At 38.0% G+C, this 9,112-nt stretch overlaps 1 long non-coding RNA gene across 3 annotated transcripts; it reads right to left on the reverse strand.

The window, feature by feature from the left end:
* Positions 1–5,154: 5,154 nt before the first annotated feature.
* On the reverse strand, positions 5,155–9,112 carry LOC149045480 (uncharacterized). Of its 3 annotated transcripts, none has more exons than XR_016187253.1 (4): positions 8,139–9,112; positions 6,665–7,990; positions 6,151–6,224; positions 5,155–5,518 (listed from the first exon to the last, which is right to left on the reverse strand). It is a non-coding gene; the product is annotated as an uncharacterized LOC149045480 (long non-coding RNA). The 3 variants fall into 3 exon arrangements; XR_016187254.1 differs by having other exon boundaries at positions 6,151–6,325; XR_016187255.1 differs by lacking the exon at positions 8,139–9,112 and having other exon boundaries at positions 6,151–6,325; positions 6,665–8,132.

The raw sequence follows: 9,112 nt of genomic DNA on the forward strand, positions 1-9,112 counted from the left end.
TGAGCAGGGTAACTGGGATACCTGGATGGTACTGGATCCTTGGAATCAAGTGTAGTGATACTACGGGTGTCGGATTAATATACTGAAATAGTGAGCTCAAGTCTGGCTAAGGGCATACACCTATTTTAAAACATAGGCATGATATGCATGCAAGAGTTATTTTTTGTAGGGTGGGTGGATTACTTGTGGTCTACATTCTTACAAAAGGAAAGAAGAGTATTAACGTGGAAAAGAACGAAAATGTCGAATTACCTCACACACAGGTATTTTGTGGTAGATTATGTGTGTTGTGCGAATAAATGTAACCAAAAGTAAACTGTATTGATGCCACAGATACCTGTTAGTACAAAATGCAGAGAGCAGACCGGATACAAAATATAGACTGGAGACTGCAGAGTGGGTACAAAATGCAGACTGAGAATCTGAAGAGTTTTTACGCCTGGTAAATAATAACATGTCATCTTACAGCTTACCGAGCGTCACGCAATCGCTTTTCTTCGATCAGCCTTCACGATTATTTGCACTATTGTGGAAAATTCCTGGCCCATTTCTTGATGAAAATCGATCGTAATATAATTTCAAGCCTTCAATATACTCTTCTTATTTTGTGCGCGAGTTGGTTTGTGTGATGTCTGTACAGATTTTACCAACGTAATAAAAGTAGATGATGTGAATAACAGTGATGGTAAAGCAAGCTTAAAACGGCAGAAATCACCAGAAACTACAACGGATACACAGTTCGCGACTCAATCCGGTCCAAAATTACCGCTCAATAACATCTTTTAGTGTGGACTGGCCGCGAACAATACGACTTGTGTATGCGTCTGTAAGTATTTCGAGCGTTTGCGCTATAACGCTTCAGGTGATCGTAATCCAAACACGTTGAAATACGAAACGACCGACAAAAGAAAATCTCGTGTTCGTCATGTGACCCGGATCTGTCCATGCATGACAACGTCAATCATCATAAAGATAACACGTGATAAGCATGTGAACATCTTCACCCTCATTGGATCACAGTTAGTTGTCATGGTGTTGAGGGCCCAATGAACTCTGGGTACTATTGCGCAATTTTTCCATTTTGTGGCGGAGGAAAAAAAAAAAAAAAAAGACAAAAAAACAAAGGCATTTTATGACTGGGCTACCACAGGTATCCCAGTAAAAAAGACGACAAAAAAACAAAGGCATTTTATGACTGGGCTACCACAGGTATCCCAGTAAAAATATATCAAGTCAAGGAAACAATTTTGGTCCCGGCCTGCATTTTTGTCAACAAAGTGAACACATTTTAAGCAAATGAAGATCATCGCAGTATATACTCAACTTAAGCAGTTGAGAAATAAGGCCTGAAAAAAAATTCAGGCCTGAACGGGAATCGAACCCATGACCTCTGCGATACCGGTGCAGCGCTCTAACCAACTGAGCTATCAAGCCAACTGGGAGCTGGTCAATTGTGAGTTCTTTATATACCCGTAGATGGAGAAGGTGTGATAAGAATACATGAAAGTCATATATTTGTACTGCGGAAAATACATTTTAAGCAAATGAAGATCATCGCAGTATATACTCAACTTAAGCAGTTGAGAAATAAGGCCTGAAAAAAATTCAGGGTATATAACGAACTCACAATTGACCAGCTCCCAGTTGGCTTGATAGCTCAGTTGGTTAGAGCGCTGCACCGGTATCGCAGAGGTCATGGGTTCGATTCCCGTTCAGGCCTGAATTTTTTTCAGGCCTTATTTCTCAACTGCTTAAGTTGAGTATATACTGCGATGATCTTCATTTGCTTAAAATGTATTTTCCGCAGTACGTTCCGTTGATAACGGCGTGTTTTGAAATGAACCCGTTAAGGGTCCCCTAGGTGTGAACATTTTGGCTTTTCGATTCAAGTTGCATTTTTAGAAGTTCAGAAATGTGATTTGAGTTATCATTGTTTTTAAACCATACAAAAATCTTTTTTTTTTCCACGTGAGTTTCTGAGCTTCATCGAAATTAATTTTTTTGACTTTTACTGAGTGGGGAGGGGTAGCATGCGAGACTACTTCCGTTCACGGTCCACAATGCAACTTCTGTCCATGGAATACAACTCCCGTCCACGGTCGACAACTTCCGTCAACATCACCAAGATACCTCAATCATTGCTTTCAGCATGAATGAGCTAAAAAACCTACAATGTAATTAACCAAAGCGCATCATGGTAAATTCAATCGGCTGAATTGAAATAAGATGGATGATGATCCTCAACGAAAATTTATTATACACAGCTTTCATCAACAATTCAACAACTGAGTTAAACAACTAATAGGCCTCGAATGAAACGTTTTAATGATCCGAAGGATACCGGAAGAAAACAAATGATATGATAATAATACCTTTCTCAACGTTTTCCTTCGGTTGAAAAATATTATTCCCAAACAAAGTGGAGAGTCGCCAGATATAAACCTCGTTCTGTGATGACACAAATAATAAAAAAAGTAAATAAATAACAAAAAAGGAAAAAGACGACGAGTATTTTGCACAAGGATGAATTTCAGAATCCTATAACTACTTTGAATTTTTACGACTTCAATTTGAAGCGAGTCAATAAGAGGACAGCAAAATTCATTTTGTAACGTAGGAAAGTCAGACTCTAAGTCCCTCTTACTTCAGAGAGAGAGATGAAAACAAAGAGTGATGAAACCAAATAAAATTTGAATCAGTGTGAATGGTCACGAATGAAGCTTGTTTGAATTAAATCGACAGGTAGCCCGATTCCAGATCTCACAATGTTAAGCCGCAGCTGCACGAGCGATTATTTACTTGCAATGGTGATGCGATTTTCTCTAAATTTGTCGCGTCGCCAGCGCGCGGTGCAAACTACCCGTGTAGCCACCCTCGTGCAAGTGCTGGGATGGCGACAGCCATTATATCGCTGAAAAAAATCGCGAGAAATTCGATGAGTTGAACTTTTCGTGACAAAATCACAAACTTTGTCACCCGTTTAGCCGCCACCGCGCGCCGGCGACGTGACAATGTTAAGAAAAAAATCGCATCACCATTGCAGGCAAAAAATCGCTCGTGTAGCCGCGGCTTTAGAACAGGGTCTTGGTTTGCGTTTGTTGCGACGAAGTTTTTCATCCTCTGGAAAAAAAGTACAAAGAACAAAAACCGTGATGAATTTGAATTCTTTGAGAGATGAATAACTGAACGCCTCTGAAGGTTTTATGTACCGTGAACAGAGCATCTGATTTTCCAGACGGCAAGATTTGCGAGACAAGATAAGAAGTCTATCGTCTTTTCAAATGAATAAAGGGGTAAGTTTCTAAAGAAACTGTGGTGCTGCGTCGGTGGGAGAGTATAGCAGGTAATTTAGTGTTAACAACTGGGTTGAAAACGTAAATTAGCCAACCGTAAAGGGTGAAAAAGCTGACGTTTCGAGCGTTAGCCCTTCGGCTCGAAATGTCAGCTTTTTTAACCTTTACGGTGGCTAATTTTCGTTTTCAACCCAGTTGTCAACACTAAATTACCTGCTATTGTCTTTTCACCCTCCTAATCTCAAACGACATTTTCCACCGACGATCTTTATTACGTTACGGCTTATTCTCGAATGCATGTCGGAACATATTACTGGGATGCACGTTACTCGCATTTATTCCCATCGATGTCGACACATTGGTTTCGACAATAAATAATTTTGAAAGGAAACCCAAAAAGAAACCATCTAATGAAAACGCAAATGCTTACAAAGTATTTAAACCGCGAGCGAATTAGTTTTATAACATAGCGCGCGTGCTTTCCCTATACAAGTCCTGTTGAGCCGCTATGAATAAAATCTTTATTTACGCACAGCCGCGCGTAAATAAGATGATGTGAGCATTTTTTTTTTACCCGGCTTCAGAGTCTCCGTCCTGTTAAGTTGCAGTGTAGTTTTCCTTTTCTTTGAAATATGGAAGAAACCAGCGAAGAACTGCCCAATTTTTCTGTCGGCATTGACCTTTTAGGTCCTGATCCAACAAGCAAGACAAAGCCGAAAAAAACTCGCAAGTTGCACCTTTCGCAAATTTGTCGGAAGACCAGCTGCAGCAAATTTGGCTTCTTCGCGCAGATCCTTGTTGTCGCTCTGTTATAAAAGAATTTGCTCATGCTTTGAGCTGTGCGTATATCGAGTTATGGATCCACTTAGGAAGTTTGGAGAGCACTCAAAAAGCTAGAGTTGCTTTCGGCTGCGCCTCGAGCTACTCTTACGCATTTTTCTTGCCCTCCAAACTTCCCCGTGCATCCATAACTCGATATTCGCACGCTAAGCATGAACAGATTCTTAAATTTGATAGCATAAGCACTTAGCGCAAAAAACGCAGCAATATTCCTTGATATCGATAAATTCTTCTAATACAAGCGGCCGCTTCATGAGAAACGATTAACAATAGATGGTTATTTTCTCACCTCCCTGATAAAAATAAGCCATCGGACAAGTTTCAAGCAATCTCAGTTCGCGCGCGCCTCTCTAATTGCTTTGATACGTTCTCAAGATTATGAAGGTTGGTTATAAAAATAAACCCGCTCTTCAAGTATTTTTCAGACTTAGGGTCGATCTTATGTGTGGGTGGGTTTTTGTTTCTTTTTTTTCTGTTTCATTTGATGAAGATCACAAAAAAGCGATCGGCATTCTATTAAAAGCAATGGCTTTGTTTAAGTTATCCATGAATGAAAACAAGACACAAATTGATGCTAAGTAGAAAAACGTCCGGGTGTAATGAGGACTGATACTCGCTAAGTAATGTTGTCGAAATTTAAGGTTAGGTCCGTCAGCGGTAGGAGTTTTCTAACTCATTTTCAACACAATCGAGCACAGAGTTGCACACTAGCACAGACACAGCCATCTCTTACAGAGGTTTATGAGGCCGAAATAAAGCGTCTTCGGGAAGAGAACCACAATTTGAGAATTTAGCACAACTCCATTGCAACTCGGCTGAATGAAGTCGTAGCTCAGCTTCAACTAGCAAATGCTGAAGGAATGCTGCTAAAGCAGAGAATTGCAGAGACTGAAAATGTTTTCTACAACACCGAAAAGGACTTCTGGCAATTAACACCGGCAGCCAGAAATAATAAGAAAAGACGAGTCAGGCAACTTGTGGCTCAATCGGTGGAAGGACTGGAGGAGTTTGAGCCCATCAAGGTAAGTAACAATTTTACTTCTTCGTGAAAAATAGAACTGAGACATTGACCAACAGCAAAGTCGCGAAAAAAAATCATACATCTATGTGGCGATCAATCTATCTATCTAGCTATGTTCATATGAAAACAAATTTTAAAGGGAAACCCCTGTCTTCTTCTTCAGATTAAGTTCACTGTACAAGGACGTGAAGTTGTAATTCCACTTGGACACGATGCTGGTGACGAGAGAGAAAACTCCAATTGTCGGACGACGCAGCATGTACTTGTTGCGAAAGACGAAGGCTTGATTTCAAACGAGGCATACCATGAGTTGGGGATGGCCTTACCAGACGAGGAAAGAGAGATTCTTCCGCCAATCAGTGTTCTGAAACAGGAGAGGAACAGGCAAAATGGGATCAATGCCTTGCATTCAATACCAGAGGTCAGTGAAAACAAATGTAACTTATTTTAACTACATGTACCTAACTACCAAAGCCAGGCATGACTATAGTGAATAAAATCTGACCAGTGTAGAAATCACAAAGATTCAATTAAAAATAAAAAATTATAGTTGTAATCTCAGACTTAAAGTTAGGTGTATATCACGAGAATGAAAAAAACAAAAAAACAAAGACCTCTATGGCTATTCTAAAAAAAAAATTAATACTTCATTCTAATTTACCACAGGCTAAAAAAGGCCTTATTTTGCATTAATTTACATATCACAGTGCAATGGCAAGCAATAACTAATACTGATAACAACGAACATACGGTAATAATAATAACGATGTATTATGTCAGGAAAAGACCTCCGAGCAATCCTACACAAACTGGATCATAAACCAATCTTTGAGGGGACAAGTCATCAAAGAAGGACAAACAGAGAAGTGAAGAAATTATGGAAGGTAAACATTTTCTTGTGTTAATTTGGTCACTCGGATCATAGAGTTAAATTTTAGTCAATATCTAAGGGGCATGACTACAATAAATTATATTAAAATTTACTCATCTACATACTTGTTCTCTTTGTTGATAAAATAGGGTTTCAGTGATCTGGTGGAAGCAGTGGACCCAGAACCAGGCCAAGAAAGCTACAAAGCACCAGAACAGTTCAAGGACCATACAAGGAAATGGGCAAGATTCTTTTGAGAGGTACACCATGATGAGGTAACTGTCTTCTTTGCAAGTATTGCTTTTATTGAGATAAAATAAAAACGTAGAGTTGAAATTCTTGGCAATATAATTAAACATTGATCTTTTCCTGGCATGGACAATTGAACAAAACCCAGCCAAAAATCAATCAAACTCAGTGGAATCCAATTGTTAGATTGCTGTTCAATCAAACATAATTGAACTGGAAATTTTCAGCAAGTTCAATAATTTTATTATTGAACTCAATCACGCCAATAAAACTAAATCAATGTGATTAATCCAGGTCTTTTCCTTGGCCATGCTTTGAAAAAGTGAAGTCCTTAAATTAATCTGTGATATAATAACACTGAAACCACTAAATTGAAAATAAGGTACTTACCATTATATATTTTTCTCCAAATTTTTCCTTTTAGGATGTGACTCCATACATACATGGTAAGATCCATTTCTCTGTTGTGGTGATAATTTCAATGATTTCCAATCCTAACAATAATTATAAAAGAACTTATTAAACCCTGACAAAAAATCTATTTTGTCTTGCTCCAGCTATAGTCTATCATGTCCCTCAGTTCCTTGAAAAATCAACAAAATCAAAACAAAAAACGCGATTTTCAAGTCTATTTTTCACCAAAGTCAATTTTTCCAGAGGTTTTCCAGTTCAGCATAAAAAGATATTGTTTGGCTGTTAGTTCCAATAATGTTTTTTTGGTTGTTGAGTGTACTGTTAGAAACATAAATGTTCAATTACTATCAGTTTAATTTTTTTAACAGTATATATTGAATTCCAAAAGTTATTAAGCAATGATGATCAAACAATATAAAACATTTGCATTCTGTAATGAAAAAAAAAAAAAAAGGAAATCTGTCATTTGACATATCCAAATTGTGCGTTTTAACATAAGTTCACAGAGAAAAATGTTAGAGTGGACCACAGGATTTGCAATTTCTTAACAACAGGAGGTGTTTCCAATTATTTTTTTGGTCACAGATTTATCTTCATTTACAATCTGGTTGTCTGTGAGTCAGAATCAACTGTACGCGATCAGGAACCCTTTTCTAGAAAAAAGAGTACTAATGTTGGTAATTTGAAACAAGTTATATGAATGTTCCTTTGTAATCTCTTTCCAACTTCAATCATTAATATTTAGGTAATGATACACTCATATCCAAGTTGATGAACTACCTTTAACACTTATGAAAATGAATCATAAGATCATGACTCCTTAGTTCCTTGGTCATTGATATTTTTAAATGATATGGATGAAAAGAGAGAAAAAAATAGGTCTCTTTAAATTTGGCTTTAACTTCAAAACAAATGCTTCGTTAAGTTACAAGTTTGATGACTGACATAAACTACAATATAGAGTTTACCTCTGACATCCATTCGGAAGGAAGAGTTTGCTTCGCCATAATCATATTTAGCAGTATATTCATAATTACCCTTATCTTTAAATGTCACTTGTCTAATAACCAGGCTGTTGTTTTTACTAAGTAGCACTCCATCCTTGGTCCACCTGACTGATACTTGTGGATCACCTCTCAAATAACACTTTTTTGTAAATGTGGAGTTAAATGGTGTGTTCCTTTGGGAGGATAAGGATTAGGATTTGTGGTCCAAGATCACACAGATCACAGTGCATCAAAGGAATGGAGCTTTAGGGTGCAATGGTGAGATTTCTAAACTCATTACTAAAACGGGGTGGAACTGCAAAGTAAGCATATAAACTCAAATTACAAAATTAGAAAAGCCACCCAGCCAAACCCCCCTCCTCCCCACTGTGAAAAGTAAAAATAAATAAATAAAAAGAATAAATAACAATATTTATAGTTAAGTAATAGGAGCAATCGATAACCTTATCATCCTACCAGCGAAGGATCTGGGAACGCTCTGTATATAACACATTCACAATCTTGCTTGCTACAGCATTTGAAGAACCGAAAGCATTCCATTCACTTCACTGATGTTACAAATAGTAACAGGACACTCCCCATCCATGGCACAGCATCTTTAAAACAAGAGCCCCTGGTTGAAAAGATTGCCTGAGAGTAAGGCAAAGTTTACATCAGCAAAACAGGAAAACCTATGCAAGTTAGGTTAAACGAGTTATATAGCATATAGAGAAATGACATGCTAAGACAAAGGCCTCTGCAGTTTCAGAAGACACCTGGAAACCACCTGCTCTGGACTGAAGTAGAGTACATTGATTGTGATCCTATTATTATACATGCAGGGTATAAGAGGCCATCCACATAGGACTTCTCCTGTTACAACATAAATCGGACATTGAGGTAGACATCCCAGAAACATGGATGCTGACCACAAAAAACACAAAAACATAATAACTCTGCGACAGTGTACTCCAAAGGAACATTTGGTCAGAGTGTGCCAATCAAAGCCTGTGTGGGATTCCAGCCAATCACAGCCAAACAGAGAGTTTCATAAGGTCAAGCATATCTAATGACCTTATCATGCAAAGAAGACACAATATGCAGTCAAAAAGTCACGATCCACATCCAAAGTAAATTAATGGTGCGACAAATGATTATACTGCATTCCGAAAGTGAATTCATCACCATGACCAACCAAAGTCATTTTAAGCACATTACCAGTTTGAAAAGAAACTATAAGCTTCATCAAAGGGCACTTACTTTGAGTTATGACGAGGAAACTACATTGTTGACAAATAACTTATTGAGAATAATTTTTTTCACATGACACCCCACTTCAAACAACTACAATCCACAAACATATTCATTGTGTGAATTGTAACTTACCAATAGCAATAGCAAATCCACAGCCAGAATGAACATCTGGTAGTCCAACTGA

This window comes from Pocillopora damicornis, chromosome 5 (genome assembly GCF_964200805.1).
Source record: "Pocillopora damicornis chromosome 5, jaPocDami1.2, whole genome shotgun sequence".
NCBI lineage: Eukaryota > Metazoa > Cnidaria > Anthozoa > Scleractinia > Pocilloporidae > Pocillopora > Pocillopora damicornis.